This window comes from Cryptomeria japonica, chromosome 5 (genome assembly GCF_030272615.1).
Source record: "Cryptomeria japonica chromosome 5, Sugi_1.0, whole genome shotgun sequence".
NCBI classification, from domain to species: Eukaryota; Viridiplantae; Streptophyta; class Pinopsida; order Cupressales; family Cupressaceae; genus Cryptomeria; species Cryptomeria japonica.
The window spans coordinates 336092989-336115117 of NC_081409.1; positions in this window are offsets into that span (position 1 = coordinate 336092989).

Here is a 22129-nt window from a genome sequence, read left to right on the forward strand (position 1 = left end):
ATGGATGGCATTGTGTTGTGATGAAAAGATGTGAGGTTTTTATCTTTCACGAAGCAGCGAAAAGGCAAGACACTTGGAAAATTCTTTGTGGTCCATTGGAGCCATTTTTTGAATTCAATTACGAACTGATTGTCGAAGCATGTGGCTTAAATGTTTCTAATCAATGCTCAATTGTCATAATAAGCTTCACATCAACTAAAAAATTTAGTGTCAATTTGAAGAGTCTTTCAGAGGAATCAGTGCATAGAGTGAAGTTTTTCAAGCCACAAGTAAGTTTCTGCAAGTTTGCTTAACAATTACAGTTGAAATTGGTATCACTGGTTGCTTGATTTCTCAAAAGTCTATCTAAGTTTTAATTGAAATAACTGTAATTCTGAGATGGCACCATGAAGAGATTTCACAAGGAAGGTAAATTATCATGAGATAACCATTTGTGATGATTTTTTAGAACCATTGACTAGGTCCACTAATGCTCCCGGTAAGATGAAAGAATTGGTCCCTAAAGTGGTATGCTTGAGAATTGGCGATGGCCTATATGATAAAGGGAACTAGTTGAGGGATCCTTAAATAGGAATATTAGGTTTGGGACTTTTCAGAGTGGGTTTTAGCCAGAGAAATTCCCCTACTCCAATGAATAGTATATGGGAATTAATGTTGGGAAGCTCATAGTCCCGGGGGTTTTCATGGACATGGACCTATTAACCCAAATTGCAAATAATTATGACCCCAATACCCAAACAATAAAGAATGTAAATGGTGGGTCTCTAATTGAGAAAAATGATGAGAAAGTGTTCAGACTCAGTGAGGTGTCAAATTATTTAGAGCCCATCAATTTTGAAACACTTGCACAGGTTTATACTGCACAGAGAGACCACCTCAGAAATGGCCCCTTGAACGAATTCTTTGCCAAAATAGGAGGATTGATAGTTGTAGGCCCTAGCACCATGGAACCATTTTCATTAAACTTGTTCACTTCGAGGGCTAAAGGGATGTATTGGTCCTTATGTCAGATTTTTGTGGAGGATGCAGAAACCACTATGCCAACCCACTACATGCTCATGATAGCACAAATTTTGAACCCATCTCTGGCAGTGACTTTTGATTTTTCACCTTACCTCACTGATGTCATTCATGAGGGATTGATAGGGATAAAAAATGCTAAGGTGGACAGACATTTTGGATTGTACTCCCTCCTCATGCACATGTTTTTGTTTAAATGTGCTGAGTATTTTGCCAATGAAATGGACCTGATCAAGGAAAAGGATGGTGAGGAGATTCTAGTTCAGTTGTGGAGTACAATCTTATCTTGGGACAGAGAAGATGCAAGTTACCTAAAATTTGACATATGTTTTGCATCTAGGCTTAGAATCCCTTTGTGCCCACAGAACCCTAGGATACCTAAAGCTCTCCTTGAATTCCTTAGGCCTAAGGAATTTTCCGAAGATATTAATATTGTGCATAATTAGGGTGACATATATATGTACCCTATCTCTACTGTGTTCAGAGTATTTGGTTTTAGAGGAACTCCATATCTACTCCCCTATCAAGTCCCATGGAAGATAGGAATTGTTGAAGTCTTGAGACAAATTGGAGCTTTGCAAAAAGCAAAATTGACAAATAGGGGAAAAGGGATAAATTTCCCAACTGTCACCATAGCACATCAGTTTGTAATAATCAAGGGTAGTTGGACACATTTTGATGACTTCTTTCGGCCATACAGGTTGTCTACTACAGTGGCAAGGTTTGCTGACCCTAAAGACTTCTTTAATGGTATGTTTAAGAAGAGAGTTGTATGCAGAGGTAAGACACACCAGTTCCATTTCCCTAAGGATTTAATAAGGAATGAATTCAATCTTGTTGAGCAAGAAGTTAGGAAAGAAAAATGGTTATCTTACAAGAAATTTTTGGATTTCATTCATTATTTTGACAGTGGTTATGATCCCCTTGTCAGTTTTCACCCTTTTCAAGAAAAGATTAGATTTTTGATAGATTACTTTGACGATCTTATGCAAACCCTGAAGGAAAAGAAGGAGGTTGTGATGAAAGCCAACCCTGAAAAAACCAAGTTGGCTTTAGCTAACCCTTCCTTATCCAAAGTGATCTCCCCAGGAAAATACACAGTGCAAAAGAGGTCAAAGTACAATGTACTAATGCCAATAAGGGAAGAGCCCTCTACTTCAAAAGGTAAAAGAGAATTGGAAGATATTATTAAGATTCTAGACTCCCTTAAAAGGTGAAAAGTAGGGGTAGAAGTAGAGACAAATGAGCCCTTGTATCCCCCCTCTCAATCCCCAACACATGTAGGGGATGAACATGTAGTAGGAGAACAACTGCTACAATTAGGAAGCCTTGGGGAAATTGCTCTCACTTACGAGGAGTTGCAAGAAGGAATTCTCGAAGAACCACCAAGTGCAGAAATGGACCTAACTACAGAGGACAAAGAACTGGACCCTGTCATTAAGCAGGCCAATGAAGAATTTTCAGCAGATGATGGTTTCATCAAAACAGGGTCATTCTTGTAGTTTGTTTGGAGGAGGAATATAGGCCAATTTAAGGCAAGATGTGAGAAAAGAAAAAATGAAAACCCTCACAAAGATGCATCTACAGTTGAAGCAGACATAAAGAAAGAAATGTTGACAGAATTCGGCAACATCACCCTAGAGAAAGGGAGGAAAATGATTGCAGAAGTAGGGGTTTTGATTCTCCCTGAATGGGATATAGAAGATGCACTAGTGCTAGAGGCCATGAGGAAGGAGACAAAGCCTCTGGAAGGAATAACTTATAGCAATGATCATGCTACTTTATTTATATGGTCACTAAAGAGGGAAGAGAACAAAAAGAGGAAAGACACCTTAGAATCAAGCTATCTCAGAGGCATGATTGTAAAGAGGGTAAAAGACACAGGGGTAGTGGAGGCTGTTGGCACAATTTTGGAATCAACCAAATTCAACATGGTTGTGGCTAAGAAAGAGGCCAAGGAAAAGGCTCATCTCTAGGTTAAGTTGGAGTTAATTCTGAAAGCCTACAATGAAGCCAAAGATGACATAGCTCAGAGTGACAGTATGATTGCCAGATTGAAGAATCAAATAGCAAGGCAACATCATCAAGGTGAATCTTCTACTTTGATGATTGCATCTTCTCTAGCCAAACCTCCATCTACTAGTCCCATCATTGAATTTCCCTTGTCCTCTGTAAATCTTGGCTTCCAATCTACTAAGTCTATTCAAGATGAGATGGAAAAACTCAAGCAGGCTCAAGCCTTATTTGCAAGTAAGTATGAGGAGAAGGTCAGGGGCACAATTTTGAAGTTTGCTAACATAGTAGGGGCTCCTATTGTATATATATATATATATATATAAAGAGAATTTTGGATATATTGACCTCTTTAAATGAGGATAAAGTTGTTTTGGAGCCGATTCTAAATAAATGGGTGGCTAGGGAAGCAGATATAGAACTTATGTGCTCATCCCATGAAGAGGTCGAGGCTAATGCTAATATTAAATCCACATGTGAGTTGGTTAAAGGTATGTCTAGGTTAGCAGAAGGAAGAGCTTGTTTAGAGAGAAAGGCCAAACTGTATAGAAAAGAATATGCTAACCAGAAATTTGAAATATTTCTTGGACGTTTTGTTAGTTCAAGTCAGTTGAAAGATGAGAAACTATGGCTTGATGAGCTAGGACATAAATTGTCTCAATGGATAAGTGAAGTCATCAATTCAAATGACACATCTTTATTTATTTGAACAATTGAATAAATTGAAAAGATGAAGTCACATTATGGTTTTTTGGAGGCTAAAGTCAAGCAGTTAAGAAGCACCTAGAAAAGATTAAATAAATTAAAAAAAAAATATTAACTTTCCATGGCCTGATGATGACACATTTCAAGGATGGAAAGACAAATATACGGTGCAAGAAGAGGAGGATCAAGAGTGATTAATCAATGTTGCAGTATCATAACGACCCTCAAGAAGTTAGGATTGAAAGTGACTTGTAACTTCTTTTTGGAGAAAATTGCAGTTTTAACAAACTATTCCTAGGAGAGTCTGAAGCTTGTTTGCATCCATATTATTATAAATGGATACCAGGACTTGAGAATAGATCATCACAAGAGCTTGTAAAGAAACTCTGCCAAAATTTATATATGGTCTTGTGGTTTTCAGAAATTAGACTCTAGAAGATAAACACCTCAAGATTTTCAAGTGCTCATCCTCAACAAGTTCAAGATCTAAACATCTCAAAATGCATTATCACCCTTTTTAGTAAACTAATCACTCGAACATAGTTTCTCATCAAGATCTATCATCCTTTATCATGAAATTGAAATGTTTGGTCAGGATAATTTTGTCCCACATCATAGGATATATAATTCCTACTGGACTTGATTTTTATCAAATCATCATTATTGCACTCCTAAACTGAAGATCGAAAAACTTGCAAACTTTTAAACACTTGAATCACCCTTTTCATGTCATATCGCGTTATCACATTTACATAGACAATTGATCACATATCAAAACAACTTTTGGACAATCGAATTCTAGCACAATATCTAACACACATGTATGCCTGTTCTAACTAGAGCTCAGAGACAAAGAATCACAGAGACTAAAATTGAAACATTGGAAACAACTCTAATCATGGAACATGAAGATGAAATACAAGTTGAAGGAGAAATAATAGAACAAAATATCCGAGACATCAAAAAAGATCCTCAATTCAATAAATTTATCCAGAAATTGTTGGAGGAAGAAAAAGAAAAATATTTCCTAATGTTAGCCAAATCTGGTGCTACACTCCCCCAAGATTTTGATGTAAACAAATTGACACAAAAGAAAAGTGATCCTCCTCCTAATAACGAACAATATGATGATATATTTGGTCTCAAAATAAATGAGACATCAATTTCTAGTAACACGAGAACCAATGAAGAAACTTACACACCCAAAAGAGATGAAGTAGAAAATCTAAATAACATTCAATCTAATGAGGATACAAGAAGGGGTAGAGATGAAACAAGAAGAGATCAAGATCCTCCTAGAATACAAAATCATGGTTAATGTGAGAACAAATCATGTTGATAATCCTATCACAACTCTCATGCAACAACTACAAACATTGCAAACACAAATTCAAGATATGCAAAGAGGAAATGTTAGATGATACTCACTTCAAGAAATTTGTCCTTATCCATTCGACATAAATCTAAACATGATACCATTTCCTATAGGTTTTGAAACTCCTAGACACAAAAAATATGATGGAAGAACTGACCCTCAAGATCATTTATGAGAATTTTTCATAATGAGTATGGAGTTTGCACATGAGGATACCTACTTAATGAGACTATTTCTGAAAAGCTTAACTCGATTGGCTATGGAATGGTTCTCCAAAATTCCACCTGGAATCAGATCATTTTTTAGAGTTGGTGGATAAGTTTGTTTCACAATAATCTTACAACATATAACATGAAGTAACAATGCTAGACCTATGTAACGCCAAACAAAAGAGTGGAGAACCTTTCATGACATTTTTACAACAATGGAGATGGTTAGCTTCGTGGTATCCTCATATAGTTCCAAAGTATGAAAAAATGGATATATGCATCGACAACTTAAATGATCAAATGAGTTATTACTTAAAAATGCAAGGAAATCAAAGTTTTGGAAAAATGATTGATAATGAAATCAGAATGGAGGAAGCCATGATAAAGAAAGGTGAATTAAAAATATATAAAGGAGTCCATCCTCCTAACAACAACAATAACAACAATCACAATGATAAGCCAAAGTTTTGGAATATAAATCAAAATTTCCTCAATGATGGAATAGTAGATAACAACAATGTGAAACCAAAGCAACCGGTTTTCAATTTATCTACTCACTCAGCAGCGGCTCAACAAAACAACAATCACCAAAGAGCAACTATCAAAATTTTATTTTGAAGAAAATTTACAAACATTAGTGAACCCCTGGGGCCAGCACCAAAGACACTTCTCACAAACAAATTGATCACTTTACCAGAAGAAAGGAACTACGAACCTCAAATAAAACCACCTTGGTGGAATGATAAGCATTATTGTGACTTCCATCGAAACAAGGGACATCACATAGATAATTGTCAGAAGTTGAAACATGTCATACAAGATTTGATTGATAATAGAGTAATAACTATGGATGGACATACAATAAATGAATCTCATACAACGTTTAAGACTCTGCTTCCAAACTATGAGAAAGGTGAATCATCAACAATGAATAATAGTAAGGGTAAAGTGAAAGTAAACTATGCTCATACATATGACAATGTGGTAAATGTGATTGTAGTTAAAGAAAAACAAAATCAAGAACATGTGCATGCTATCACAAGAAGCAAAACCAAAGTTGTTTTGTCGGGTCCTACAACAAATGCATCATCCACTGCAAAATAATACAATCTATTGGAGCAATTGTAGAAAACACTTGCACAAATATCCATATTAGAACTTTTAAAGCTTTCACTTGCACATAAAGAAATTCTTGAACAAGCATTAGTAGATACAACAGTATCTAAAGATCTTGATATTGATCAATTCCAAACCATGGTGGGACACCTCACAACCCCTCACTGCTTATCATTCACTGAAGAAGATGACATGTCCTTGAAACATCCCTACAACACTCCTTTGCATATTGAATTCCTCATTCATAAGACACAAGTTAAACATGTTCTAATAGACGGTGGAGATGGCCTAAATATTTGTTCATTGAGTCTTGTTCATGCCTTAGGATATTCAGAAGATGCAATTGATGTCCAGAAAAGGATCACCATAAAAGCCTATGATGAAGAAGAATGTTCCTCCAAGGGAATTGTGATACTACCCATCAGAGTGGAACCTTTGTAGAAAGACACAACATGCCATGTTCTAGACTTGGACTTATCATATAATGTACTCCTAGGGAGACCATGGATACATGACTTGCAAGCTGTCCCATCAATATATCATCAGTGTGTCAAATTTCCCTATAATGGACAAGAAATCACGATCTCTACAAATTCAAATCCATTTCAATACTGCAGCAATCTAAAAATAGCTCAAGAAGTCATTGTTTCTCATAACAGGAAGGCAACATCTTCGAACACACAATCCAAGGAACAATCATTTGCCTCTATTTTATCAAGTATGGAAAAACAAATGCAACTAAGAGATCGAGGGAATGGAGAATATTCAATATCACAATTACCACTCTCTCCTAAATCCTTTGGAAAACCATCAAACTCTAAACAACAACCAATTGTGAAACATCTTCTGATATTTGATGGAGCATTCATTAGTGCTGAAACCTTATCAGAAGAGACAAAAGACAAAGATGTGCTACAGTGGCTATACAAGGATGAAGAAGTTCAAAAAAAGGTCAATAATGTCAGAATACCTACAAAAAAATATGGAAAAGGATTCAACATTCTTCAAAGGATGGGGTACATCGGAACAGGTCCTATAGGAAAAAGAAAAGAAGGTATCTCAAAACCTATTCAGCCTCATACTTAGCAGACTAATGACAAAACAAGCTTAGGGTATGGACAATTCACTCTACCGGAAAGCACATCTTTTAGTTAACAACAAGAGGAATATGAAAACAGACAAGAACAACTGGAAATTGAAAGGGAAGAAAAATCAACTAAGCAACAAGCACAAGCAAACACGAAATGGAAAAAGAAGAAAGCTCCAAATCAACAAGAGAAACAAACCAATGATATCTCTCAAGTAGCATTAAATCTCAATCAAAACAAACATGAACCTAATATTAATCAAAGAGATCTCATAGAAATATTGAAAAAACTCAATCTCAGTCTACAAGAAGTTGAATATGAAAGAAGGAAAAATATAGCCAAAAAAGCAGAAGAAATGCTATATGACCAAATCTATAGATTGCAGGCTGCAAGCAATATAGATTCTAATGAATGGGAATGGGATTCCTGTCACTCTGAAGAATCATCTGAAGAAAATTTCTTTGAAGAAGATGTAGGAGTCGATGTAGTTCACATGTATGCAGGAAAAATGTCAGGAACTAGTTCACTTGAATTAGAATCACATTCAGCTGACTTGGACTTAACCGAGGACGATCAGAAGTTTCTTATGTGAGGTCATTCTAATGAGAGTACCATCCTATACATCGACACACATATTGAAAACTTTGATACATCTATCATGACCCTTGATATCCTCGAAACATCCTAACCGGAAGATCCCTTGATATCATGACCCTTGATATCCTCTAGTCTACCCTGAGCTTATTGATTGGGAAAATGAAGGACATACTGCCATTGATACCTTTCCAAATGATCATGTCATATCTGTATATCTTAACGCAATCAAACTCATAACAACTTTGACCAGGAATTTCAGCAACGCATCTTCTAGTCAAGTGGGTGCCAAATCTCCTAGTCGCATAAGTGAAAATAAAAAAAAAAACAATATTGAGGTCTAATGCTGAAAACAATTTCTTGGCAACATTAGATCGAGAAAAAATAAAAACAAAGGATGCATCTAACAGTGAAAACCTCCTTGAGGTGCCGAAAGATGGGAGATTTGACACTTTACCTGAGCATTATCAAGAAAGGTCATCCAGTTTGATCTAACCAACAGAGGCAGTTAACATTGGTACAACATAGCAACCAAATATTCTTCATCTAGCAACTTCTTTGTCTGAGCAAGAAATGCAACAATATGTGGAATTCTTCAAATGATGACAAATCAATTTTGCCTGGTCATATGCAAACATGCCAGGGTTAGATCCATAGCTTATTATGCATCACTTAAATGTTAGTCCAGGAGCCAAACCAATTAAACAGAAGTTACAGAAGACGCATCCTCATATTGCTCTTCTAGTCAAGCTAGAACTAAAGAAATTATTGGATGTCAGATTCATCAGACTGATAGTTTATCCTCAATGGGTATCCAACATCATTCCTATTTCAAAACTAGATAAAAGCATCATAATATGCATATACTTCAGAGATCTTAATAATGCATGTCCAAAAGATGACTTTCCTTTGCCTAACATCGACATAATTGTAGATTTAATTGTTGGACACTCCATGTTTTCTCTAATGGATGGTTTCTCTGGATACAATCAGATCAAAATAGCACCTGAAGATCAAGAAAAGACAACTTTCACATGTCCATGGGGTACTTTATGCTAGAACGTCATGCCTTTTGGACTAAATAACACCACTGCTACATATCAAAGAGCTATGACAACTATATTTCATGACATGATGCATACATTCATGGAAGACTATGTGGATGACATATTGGCCAAATCATACAACAAAGAAGAACAAATAGAGATACTGGAAAAGATCTTTGATCGGTTAGAATAGTACAAGCTACGACTAAACCCTAAGAAATGTGCCTTTGGTATAACTTCAGAAAAGCTATTGGGATACATTGTTTAAGCTAGAGGTATTGAAGTAGATCCAGCTAAGGTTAAAGCAATCATGGAAATGGCATCTCCCAAGAATATCAGTCAACTAAGATCACTCAAAGGAAGACTCCAGTCAATCAGAAGATTTGTGGCTCAACTAGCAGATAAATGTTAACCATTTACTCATCTATTGCACAAACATGTTGATTTCAAATGGAACCATCAATGTGAGGACACATTCAACAAGATCAAGGCATATCTCATGCAACCACCTGTCCTAATGTCACTAATTCCAAGAAATCCATTATTACTCTATGTATCAACTACCAAAGTATCATTAGGAGTTTTGCTTGCACAACAGGACAATGAAGGAAAATAACGAGCTATCTACTACATCAATAGAACACTAGTAGGATACGAGATCAACTATTCACCAACAGAAAAATCATGCTTGGCAGTAGTTTTTGCTTCTCAAAAAATACGACACTATCTACTATCTCACTCCATCGAGTTAATAGCTAAAATTGATCCTCTAAAGTATTTGCTCAGCAAGGCCACATTCATAGGACAGTTAGCAAAATGGATCATGATTCTAAGTGAGTTTGATATTGAGTATGTTGATAGAAAAGCTATAAAAGGACAAGTCATTGCAAACCAACTAGCAGAGACACCACTTCAAGATGATCATCCTTTACACATTGATTTTCTCGATGCTGATATCCTAATAGTCACCACAAAAACATGGCAATTATACTTTAATGGTTCATATGCACAACACGAATCAGGAGTAGGTATTCTATTCATCACACCACAAGGTCATACAATCCCAAAAGCATACAAATTAAGCTTTCCATGCACCAACAATACAACAGAATATGAAGCTTTGGTCACAGGCATCAAAATGGCTATAGAATGGAACATTACACAACTACAAGTCTTTGGAGACTCTTAGCTTGTCATCAATCAAATTAATGATGATTATCAAACAAAAGATAAAAAATAGATGCCTTATAAAAAGATGGTTGATGATATCAAGAAGTACTTTGTAGAAATAAATTTTCAGCATATTCCAAGAAATGACAACAAAGTAGTAGATGCCATGGCTACACTTGCTTCTCTCCTTCAAACATAGGAAAATCAACATCGTTATGAATTCCTGGTGGAAGAATTGTTTTACCTTGCTCATAATTGTCCAAATTCCCAAACTATTTGTCACCTTGTTAGGCATGATTCCTCCCGCTATGGCCAAACTTACACATACCTAAAAGATAACACCCTACGTCCCAATTTATCAAAGAACCAAAAGAGAAACTTTATTCGCCAATCCTCCCATTTTACTCTCGTTGTGGATACTCTGTTCAAACGAGGTCTAGATGGTACTCTCTTAAGATGTCTCGAATAAGAAGAATCTTAGAAGGCCTTACATGAAGTCCATAACGACATTTGTGGCACTCATTCAAGTGGTCTTACCCTTTCAAAAAAACTCATACACTTGGGCTATTATTGGCCAACTATGGAACGAGATTCTTTTCAAATAGCTAGAACATGCAAACAATGTTAGATCCATGGGAATTTGATTCATGCACCAGCACAAGAACTTCATGATTTAGCAACATCTTGGCCTTTTTGTCGATGGGGTCTTGATCTAGTAGGAAAGATAAATCCTTCTTCATCCTTGTAGCTACAAAATATTTTACAAAATGGACTGAGGTCGTACCTCTCACAAACATCACAGGAAAATAAATTGTTGTATTTATCTTGAATTACATCATCTGTCGCTATGGAATACCAATGACCATTATCATTGATAATGGGCAACCATTCAAGAATCGGGATGTACAAGAGCTATGTGAGAAATTCAAGATCCAACATAGATTCTCCACACCCTATTATCCACAAGGGAATGGGCAAGCAGAAGCATCCAACAAAACTATTTTGAAAATCCTCAAAAATATAGTGAACGATGTTGGAAAATATTGGCATATTCAATTAAATCCTACTCTATGGGCTTATCATACCAGTATCCGCACACCAACAGGTGCCACACCTTTCTCTCTTGTTTATAGATTAGAAGCAATACTACCAATAGAAGTAGACATACCTTCTCTACGAGTATCATTAAAAGGTCTCATCCCAGATGAAGAACAACGAGTATCTAGATTACAAGAGTTATAATTAATTCATGAGTGAAGACAAAATGCCTTTGATCATTTAAAGGTATATCAGCAAACAATGTGCCGAAGTTATAATCATAAGGCTAAACCATGAGTATTTCAAGTTGGAGAACTAGTGCTAAAGGAAAATCCATGCAACCAGGTAGATCAAGAAAATAAAGGAAAGTTTGAACCAAACTGGTTAGGTCATTTGTGGTCATAGTAGTATTTGGATCAAAAGCATATCAGCTATCAACACAGGATGAAGATCAGCTTGAGGAACCTATCAATAGCATGCACCTGAAAAAGTTTTATGTCTGAAAAAGCAAAAAAATCCAAAAATAGTAAAAAATCAAAAACAATAAAAAACAATGCAAAAGCAGAAAAAAACCAAAAAAAAAAATCAAATATGAGAAAAAGTGCAATAAACACAGACAATGAAAACCTAGCAAATAGGCACTATCTGTCCGCTAGCTCTTCCATCTATTAGTTCATGCATCTTTCCGCTTGCATTCATTCATTTTCCATCAGTGTTGATCATAATGAAGCCTTTGTACATACGCACACATCCCAAGTGGCTTCTTGCCATGGTTTGGATCATTGGATATATCATAACGACTTTGTTTCTAGCCTTGGGGCAAAATCCTACACCTAGCTAGGGGAAAACTCTTGATCATTTTGAGCTTAATCAAATAGGTAGAACAACAGTTAGATAACTCTTATCAAGTGAAAATTGAGACACATCCAACATCGAACACGAGATCAAATTTGTTAAGATATAGCCCTCATGAATCTAACTAATGGTAAATCGGTTATTATCTGGAGAGTGATATATTAACAAAGCATATAGTTTGGAAATTAAACATAAACAAACTAATGGTTATGAACGGTTGCCTTCGTAGGGACATGTCCATACATGGAAACTGCCACGTATGGACATGTCCCTACGTAGGCAACCTTTCCTCTTGTATTTAAACCGGATTCAACGATGGAGACGATCAATAACTCATGGCAATTAGTCTTCCAGAATCACTGTCATTTTTCTTTGATCCATATTTCACAACATGGTATCAGAGCCAAGTTACTAAGAGAATAAATTAGACAGCCATATTACTAATAAGCATTTATCAGAAGTAAATAACAAATCAACGTAGAGGCTATATACACAGAGGATATATCCGACTGAGAAAATATTCAAAATGTCAAGTAATATGAGAGTGGAAGATAGACTCAAAGGAGCCTCCAACTTCATTTCCTGGAAGATACGAATCATTGCCATTCTTGAAGAACTAGAATTAGAGTCTTACATAGAAGAAAATCTAGACATGCCAAATGATGAACTAGAGAAATCTACTTGGAAAAGGCGTAATAATAAAGCAAAGAAAATAATTATTGACTCAATCAAAGATCATATTCTTCCATCTATAGCCAGACTGCCTAAAGCATATGAAGTATTTAAAACCATTAAAAATAAATATGAAGTTAACAATGCAAGCATAATGTTAACCTTGAAACAACAACTTTTAAACATAAAGATGAATAAAGATGATACAATATCTACATACTTTTCAAGGATATCTGAAGTAAAAGACCAATTACAAACTATTGGAAATGAGGTAGATGATCAAGAAATCTCTCTTATAGCCCTAAGAGGATTACCAATTTCATGGGAATCCTACATTCAATGCATTAGCAGAACACCCCCCTTACCCAAATTTGAACAACTTAAGAATGAGTGCATTCAAGAGGATTAGGGACAAATAAAGAAGGAGAAATCCAAGCACTTAATACAAATACCTTCAACAAAAAGAAAAAGTTCCCCAAATGGAAGAGAGGAAATAAAAACCATCAAAAAAGAGATATGTCTAAAATTCAGTGTTACAAATGTGACAAATATGGGCACACTCACATGAATTGTCTAGAAAGGAAGAAAACACAAGCTACTCTAGCCGAAGTCAAAGGAGAAAACTCACTTTTCTTCTTAGCCCTATCAAGCAAAATAAATACAAATAAAAACACTTGGATCGTAGACAGTGGAGCATCAAGGCATATAACTGGATTCAGAAATTAGTTTGAAACACTTAATGGGCACTCAAGTGAAGAGGTTACTATTGGAGATAACTCCACATGTCTTGTGAAATAAATTGGGACCTGCACTATCAAACTAAGAAATGGAGTATCTCTACAATCAAAGGATGTTTTTTTTGTACTTGGAATAAAAAGAAATCTAGTCTCAATCTCAAGCCTAGCTGATCAAGGATATCGGGTTACCTTCAATGAAGATAAAGTTCTACTCTGGCCTAAAAATACAAATATCAAAAATGCCATAACAGTAGGTTCAAGAGATGGTAGCCTATACAAACTATGTAGTGATCAAAAGGAAGCACTAAATCTTTAAGTTTCAAATAATAATGTATTATGGCACAAAAGATTAGGACACCTAAGATATAGTGCTCTATCCAACATAAAGAAGATTACTTCAGGACTGCCCCAACTAAAATCTGAACACACAGGCATTTGCAAAGGATGTGCCTTGGGAAAGAATGTGAAAGTTTCTTTTCCCTCAATTGAGCACAAATCAAAAGTTATTTTAGAACTAATTCACTCAGACCTATGCGGTCCCATGTCAACACCATCCCTAACTGGATCCTTATACTACATAATGTTTCTTGACAACTACTCTCAAAAAACATGGATATATTTTCTAAAGTACAAAGACTCAAATGAAGTACTATCTAAGTTCAAAGAATTCAAGGCACTAGTAGAAAACCAGTCAGGGAAGAAAATTAAGGTGTTAAGATCTAACAATGGGGGAGAATATACATCTGACAACTTCAAAGACTTTTGTAATTCTATTGGGATTAAGAGGGAGTATACTGTACCATATAATCCACAACAGAATGGAGTAGCAGAAAGAAAGAACAGAACCATAATTGAAGCAGCAAAATCCATGATGCATGACCAAAACTTACACACTTCATTCTGGGAAGAAGCTTCAAATACAACAGTCTACATTCAAAACAAGATGTCCGCACTCAGTTCTAGAAAACATAACTCCTGAAGAAGCTTTTGCAGGGAACAAACCAGACTTAAGTCATTTAAGGATATTTGGTTGTCCTGTATATATACATGTTCCTAAAGAAAAGAGGACAAAACTAGAACCATCCGGAAAAAGAGGTATCTTCATTGGCTATAGTGAAAATACTAAAGGATATCGCATTTACATTCCAGGAAAAAAAATCTGTTGAGATAAGTAGAGATGTAAAGTTTGAAGAAAACACTACACTCAAAGAACTTGAGGATGATAACATTACTAAAGAAGAATAAGATCACATAACTGAGATTGAGAGGGAGAATATCATAGAAAATTCCAAACCTTCAAACACTGAGAGGGAGGACATCATAAGAGCTTCTGAACCTCTTGTTGATGAAAATATTGAAACACTCAATAACAAGAAAAGACCTCTATGGGCAAGGAAAATGATTGAAGAGAATAATGTAGAACCAAATGAAATTTCCAAAGAAAATAAGAGAACAAGAACTCTAAAATGTTATGTTGCACTTCTAACTGAACTCACAAATTCTAAACCAACAAATGTCAGAGAAGCCTTATCAAAACAGGCTTGGAAAGATGCTATGGTTGAAGAATATCAATCTATACTAAAGAATGATGTTTGGGATATAGTGCCTAGACCAAAAGACAAATCAGTTGTCTCATCCAAGTGGTTATTCAAGATCAAATATGCATCTGATGGTAGCATTGAAAAACATAAAGCTCGCTTTGTGGCCAGGGGATTCTCTCAGAAAGCAGGAATTGATTATGAAGAGACATTTGCCCTAGTTGCCTGGTATATGTCAGTAAGAACAGTCATTGCAATTGCAGCATCCAAAGGATGGAAAATTTACCAAATGGACATAAAGACTACCTTCCTAAATGGTTCAATTGAAGAAGAAGTATAAATAGAACAACCAGAAGGATTCACCATACGTGATAAAAATTGCTATGTTTGTAAACTAAAGAAAGCTCTTTATGGGTTAAAACAAGCACCTAGGGCCTGGTATGCAAGGATAGACAACTATCTCTCCAAACTAGGGTACTCCAAGAACCTAGCAGACCCCAACATCTACTTCAAGGCTTCAAATGGCAATATGATTATATTGGTCCTTTACATGGATGATATTTTGATAACAGGAGAGGATAATCTCATTGAGAAATGTAAGCAAGATCTGGCAGTAGAATTTGATATGAAGGATCTAGGGCTTCTACATTATTTTCTGGGATTAGAAGCATGGTAGAAGAAAAACTACATCTTCCTAAATCAAGGAAAGTACACCATAGATATTCTAACTAGATTTGGGATGATGGAGTGTAAGCCATTAGCTACACCAATGGAAACTAATTTGCACAAGCTGAAAATTGAGGCAGAAGATTCAGAACCTACAGATCCCACACTCTACAGACAAATTGTTGGTTCACTCATGTATTTGGTAAATACTCATCCTGATATCTGCTATGCTACAAATGTATTAAGTCACTTCATGTGTGAACCTAAGAAGATACATCTAATGGTTGCTAAACACATTCTAAGATATTTACGAGGCACAATCGGACTTGGCTTAAAGTATGAAAATGTTGAGATTGGGTTGGAAGTACCACTAACCGTAAAAGTACTATAGGGTGTTGCTTCAGTCTTGGTTCTGCTATGATATCTTGGTTCAATAGAAAATAGTTAGCAGTTGCACAAAGCTCCACTAAAGCAGAATATATGGTAGCCTCCATGGGAGCTCGTGAAGCCATATGGTTAAGAAAGTTATTATTTGGATGATTTGGAAAAACTCTGAATTCAATAATAATTCACTGTGATAATCAGAGTTGTATCAAGCTCTTAGTAAATCCAGTTTTTCACAATCGATCCAAACATATTGAGATCCCTTATCACTACATAAGAGATATGGTAGATTGAAACATCATAAAACTAGTGTACATCAGTAATGAAGAACAAAATGCTAATATCTTCACCAAGCCACTTGCAAGATTGAAGATAGAATACTTCAGAAGTAAACTTGGTATGACTAGATTATAATTGAGATTATTAGGATGAAATTCCTACCATGTGTAATTTGTTCATGAATAAATAAATAAAATGTATATTGCAATATTCTAACTGTGTTCAAGAAGATGATGATCTTCTTATGTTTAAGGTTACTATTTCAAGGTGACGATCTTGACAATAGTTGAACAAGTGTCAAGATTGACTACATTAAGTCGTTGTCCCGGACTATGCCAGATATCTTGATCCTAAAGTATGTGATCATCTCATGATTGACTTCTTAATTGATTGTCCCGGACTGAGCCAGATATCATGATATTGAGTTTATTGTCATGACAAGACTATATTAAATGTTGTCCCGAATTGTGTCAGAAGTCATGACAGAATATGCTCCCAATAAAATTACTTAGATCCACTCCTGCTAAGAGGGAGTGTTAAGATATAGCCCTCATGAATCTAACTAATGGTAAATCGGTTATTATCTGGAGAGTGATATATTAACAGAGCATACAGTTTGGAAATTAAACATAAACAAACTAATTACTATGAATGGTTGCCTTCGTAGGGACATGTCCATACATGGCAACTGCCACGTATGGACATGTCCCTACGTAGGTAACCTTTCCTCTTGTATTTAAACTAGATTCAATGATGGAGACGATCAATAACTCATGGCAATTAGTCTTCCAGAATCGCTGTCATTTTTCTTCGATCCATATTTCACAACAAAATTGTCAACCATCATGCTATCACAAAATCAATATAAGCACATCACACACTTTTTAGTGGATAATATCTTTTGGATAATTATTTTAACATGATTTTTCAACTTTTCTATATTGCTTTTCGCTATCATGATTTTTGAGTGACTCCAGGATGTCTTTGACTAGAGGAATAAGGAAGGAACATGATATTTTTCTTGTCTATTGTCTGTAAATTAATCATTAATATGTGCAAATTTGTCTTGGGACATGATCATCAGAGTATCATTGAAGACATTTCTGATTTGCATATTGAAATGATTGCTATTGCCTGTTTTACACAAGCAACACTTAGGTCATCTTGGTTCAATTATACCTCGATGCTTGTGCTAACTTGCTATATTAAAATCTAGGAAATAAGTGCTCAAGTCATCATGGTTTAATTATACCATCGATGTTTGCACTCACTTCCCACATTTCAAAAGCTCAATGATGACAAAAACACAATAATCCAGTGACTGGTCCTGTCGTAGCATTTTCATTTGCATTTAGCTTGCATTTCATTATTGCATGGGATCCCTAATGCTCCTTTTATCCAAGGTTAAATCTATCGCAGGAATCATCAAGGTATCATCACAAGTGTATATGCAATTAAACTATTGATTCATATCTCTCCAGATATTGTTGACCCAGCGAAAATCTTGTGCTATCCCTCTCACAGAATCAACATTAGCATATCCATTTTTTTCTGCAACCTGATATCAACAAACTATCAGTTCTTTATCTAATCAACCTTATCAATTCAATCAATCAATCAAACCTAATCAACTCTATCATGTCTTATACAAGATGTATCCTTCCTGAAACTAGACGTTTTGATCTTTGTCTTATACAAGATATATTGTCCCTGAAACCAGGTGCTTTGATCATCTTTTCCTTATACAGGAGGGATCATTCCTGAAATCAGACTAAATCTTGATCTTATCAATCTAACCAATCAAGCTTTATCAATAATCAAGAACCACATCACCGTGATTGTAGAACTTGCATTTTCATCAACCACAGTTGTAGAAATCAAATCATTTCTATCAGGACGTCAATTTCGCAAATATCCAAAAACTCCAAAGATCAATTATCTCAATTGATCTCTCAAGGGGGCATCATCATACCACAATTTAGAAATCAAGAGCTGGGGCATCCTATCGAACTAATATCATCATCAAAATGAGATTATTCCTTGAATCAACGCGTCATCACACCTCGCTTCAAAGAGGGGCAAGATGTATACACCTAAAAATGGTCTGAAGATAATTAATTGAATAAGCAATTATTTTTATTAATCTCCCTTCCCAATTTAATTGAATTCATAAACAATTTGATTAAATCCTTCCTTTCATCTACTTATTAATAAATCTAAGGATTTATTTAATAGGTTCATTTCAATAATCCCCTTTGATTAATTAATTCTTCCCCATCAAATTCATTTCTTTTAATCCTTTAATTAATTAAAACAAATCATTTTATGAGTTGTTGAAGTTAATTAGTCTTTTCCTATTATTTGAATTTTTAAAATTCAATTCTCCTAATTTCTAACCACCTAACCTAACCATTCCTAAACCTAACCCATTCCATCTAACCACATGTCCCCTTTCCTTGAACACTTTGCCCTCTCATGAGCAAAGCTTTGTGACACTTGTCACTAAGTGTTCCCTTTCATCCAACCTCTCTAGAAGCCTCTTGACACTTGTCACCATTGAGATGGCAAATGTTCAATTAATCCAACCTCTTTGCCAATCTCCTCCAATTTCACCATTGATATCTTCATACTTAATCTTGACCATTGATTCCTGCCACCTCACCCCTAGCCTTGGAAATCCTATAAATATCCCCCATTTTGGAGCACAAAGGATCCATCTGATTCATCCATCCTATTCATCTATCTCATTCATCCCATCTCATTTGCATTTCATGCATTGTTACTATAGGCATATGCAATCTTAGTTTATCATTTGAGCATTGTTATCATAGCTTAATTGCATCATTTTAGCATATTTTCTAGCATAATCATGGAATCATGTAGCTTACTCATTATCATTGCTAGCTTAAATGCATCATTTATTATTTAAATCCTCCATCTAGGTGTAGTCAAGTCACTGGAATTTGCCTAACCAGATCTAAGAGCAAAATTCATACTCGCATTTACTAGGAGGGGATAGATCGCTTAGCTATGGTTTTATCTTTCTTTTCTTTAAATTCATTAACCATGCTTGTAATGATCTATTGAGTGTTTTGTGTTGTAGCTATAGGTATCACAGGTATACACTTCACATGCACAACTATATATGTGTGTGTGTGTGTGTACACACACACACACACAAAGAGAGAGAGAGAGAGAGAGAGAGAGAGAGAGAGAGATTTTACTTCCTTATTTCATAAATAAAATACCTTACAAATCATTCTCCAAATTTCTAAATATATAAATAACTAGCGATTGCACTTTGGTGTGCAATGGGTACACCAAATAAGTGTGGAAGGTTATTTAAGGAAAATGTTGGTCTATTGATTGTATATATTTGTGTAGTACATGATGTCGATTGATAGATGATTTAGCAAATGATGTTGTTTGTGCAACAAATATCACAATGGAGAAGTGATATATTTAAATCAACTATACATCCACTTAAGGGGACCCAAATAGGATAGAAACAAAACCTCATAATCAACAAAAATAATTAGGTCCTATTCTCAACATAGTCATGTTGTGTTTGCAATATGGAGAGAGAGGGATTGATAGGGATAGAAAGAGGGAGAGATAAGGAGATATAGATAGGGGATAAATATGGACAGGAAGATATAGATAGATATGGAAGAGATAAATATATAGAGATTGGTTGATAGTTTTTTCACTAAGTTAAATCAACAAATAGTTTGTAATGGTACCCCTAGTGGTTACTCAAGGAATCCATGTGTTATTCATTGAGTTAAAAAAATTAAAATAGAAAATTTATATTTACAATGCTATTTTAGTAATTAATATAACTGTTAATGCATTTTACCTAAATAAATATATAATTATATAACAATTAGTACTTATTTAATGTATAAATTTTATATAATAGCTAATTAAATTTAAATAATATTTAGTATCAATTAGTAAGCTAAATATAATATTATTATATAATAAATGTTATATTATATATCATACTATATAAAATATGAATTATAAATATATTTTATATAGGGGAAGCATACTAGTAGCTGTTATAGCCAACTTCATGGCCATTGTTTTGTGTTCTAGGATCCATTATGTGCACAAGGGTAAAAAAATACACATTTTAAAGCATCATCCGATACCTGCTTAAATATAATATAATAGATGTAAATATAATAAATAATATAATATAATATAATATATGAATATTATGTATATTATATAATACTTACAAATATAAATTTAATATATTAAATTAATTAAAAATAATATTTTATTATATATCATACTATAAAATTTATTATAATTTTAAAAATTAAAATAATATTTAAATATTTAATATATAATTAACTATTTATAATTTATATATGTTATAATTATATTATAATATTAATATAAAGAAATTTTCAATTTTTTAAACATATTATTATTATTATTATTATTATTATTGATCGATAAAAGGTTGAGGCCAAAGAATTTTATTAATTTAAAAAATAGATAGATTTACATTTACACCTCCGTTCGGTGTGGGCACCGGTAGGAAAGAATGGAGGGAAGAAAACCTCCGGTCTAGCCCAGATCCCTCAAGGATCAGAAATTAAGAATGCGATACAAAATGGAGATACAAGATCACAAAGGGAACTTGTCCAAAATAATGAAGATTGTATGTAGAAATCCTCTGTGTAAAGTTGAGCAGCAGATTGCCCATCTCTTGGGGTGATGCTGTCGTTTGTGGGCGATAGTTCTTGCTATTCTTGAAACACATGGTTAAGCATGCTCTGCTCCTTATGCTGCACAAAATCTTGAGAAAATCTCTCACTAGAATGTTAGGAAAAGGGAAAAGGAAAACCCGAACAGGTCAACTTATACAATATATCATACTTGCCTGGATGGTCACTTGTTAGGATACACAGCTCAAAATATTAGTCTAAAAAAATCTCCAAAAACATAATGCGAGAGTGATTACCCATTGAAGAGCATAAACTTAATAAATATTAATGAGGCAAATTCCATAAATAGAGATGAGGATAGCTAGGTAAGTGTTAGTCCTAAAAGAAGGCAATATCTACATAAATAATAATACCTATATATCCATGATCACATATATCCATGAGCGAGATATGCCAACACGTTTATATACCTATGCTCATTAATGTAAGGTATTGCCTCCTTGTAGTCTTAAAGCTTATCCTAGCAGAGTGGAAAGACTAAAAAAGCTTCATTTAGGAGTGATCAAATATACGGAGGAAATACTTAAACATCTGAGTCTGAGATGGATGCCCTTAAGAATTTTGAAGATTTCGGTGAAAATGAGGAGATCGATGAAACCACAAGGCTCATGGATGATAGCAATGGTTTCATCGAAACAAAGGTAACATCAATGAAACATGAGATTTTAAAGGAAGATAAGTGATGCCAACTGATGAGCATCAATTTTGAATGATTATCTGTGGAGTTAAATTATAAAAGCCCCTTATTGTTAAAAGAAATCATCAATTCCATTAATACCATGGTAGCCCACAAGTCATCGAGCAGGTGCAATAGAAACCTATAAGATAACCGGGTTCAAATAATATCGATGAGACCCATCGATGTCTCATCGATAAAGA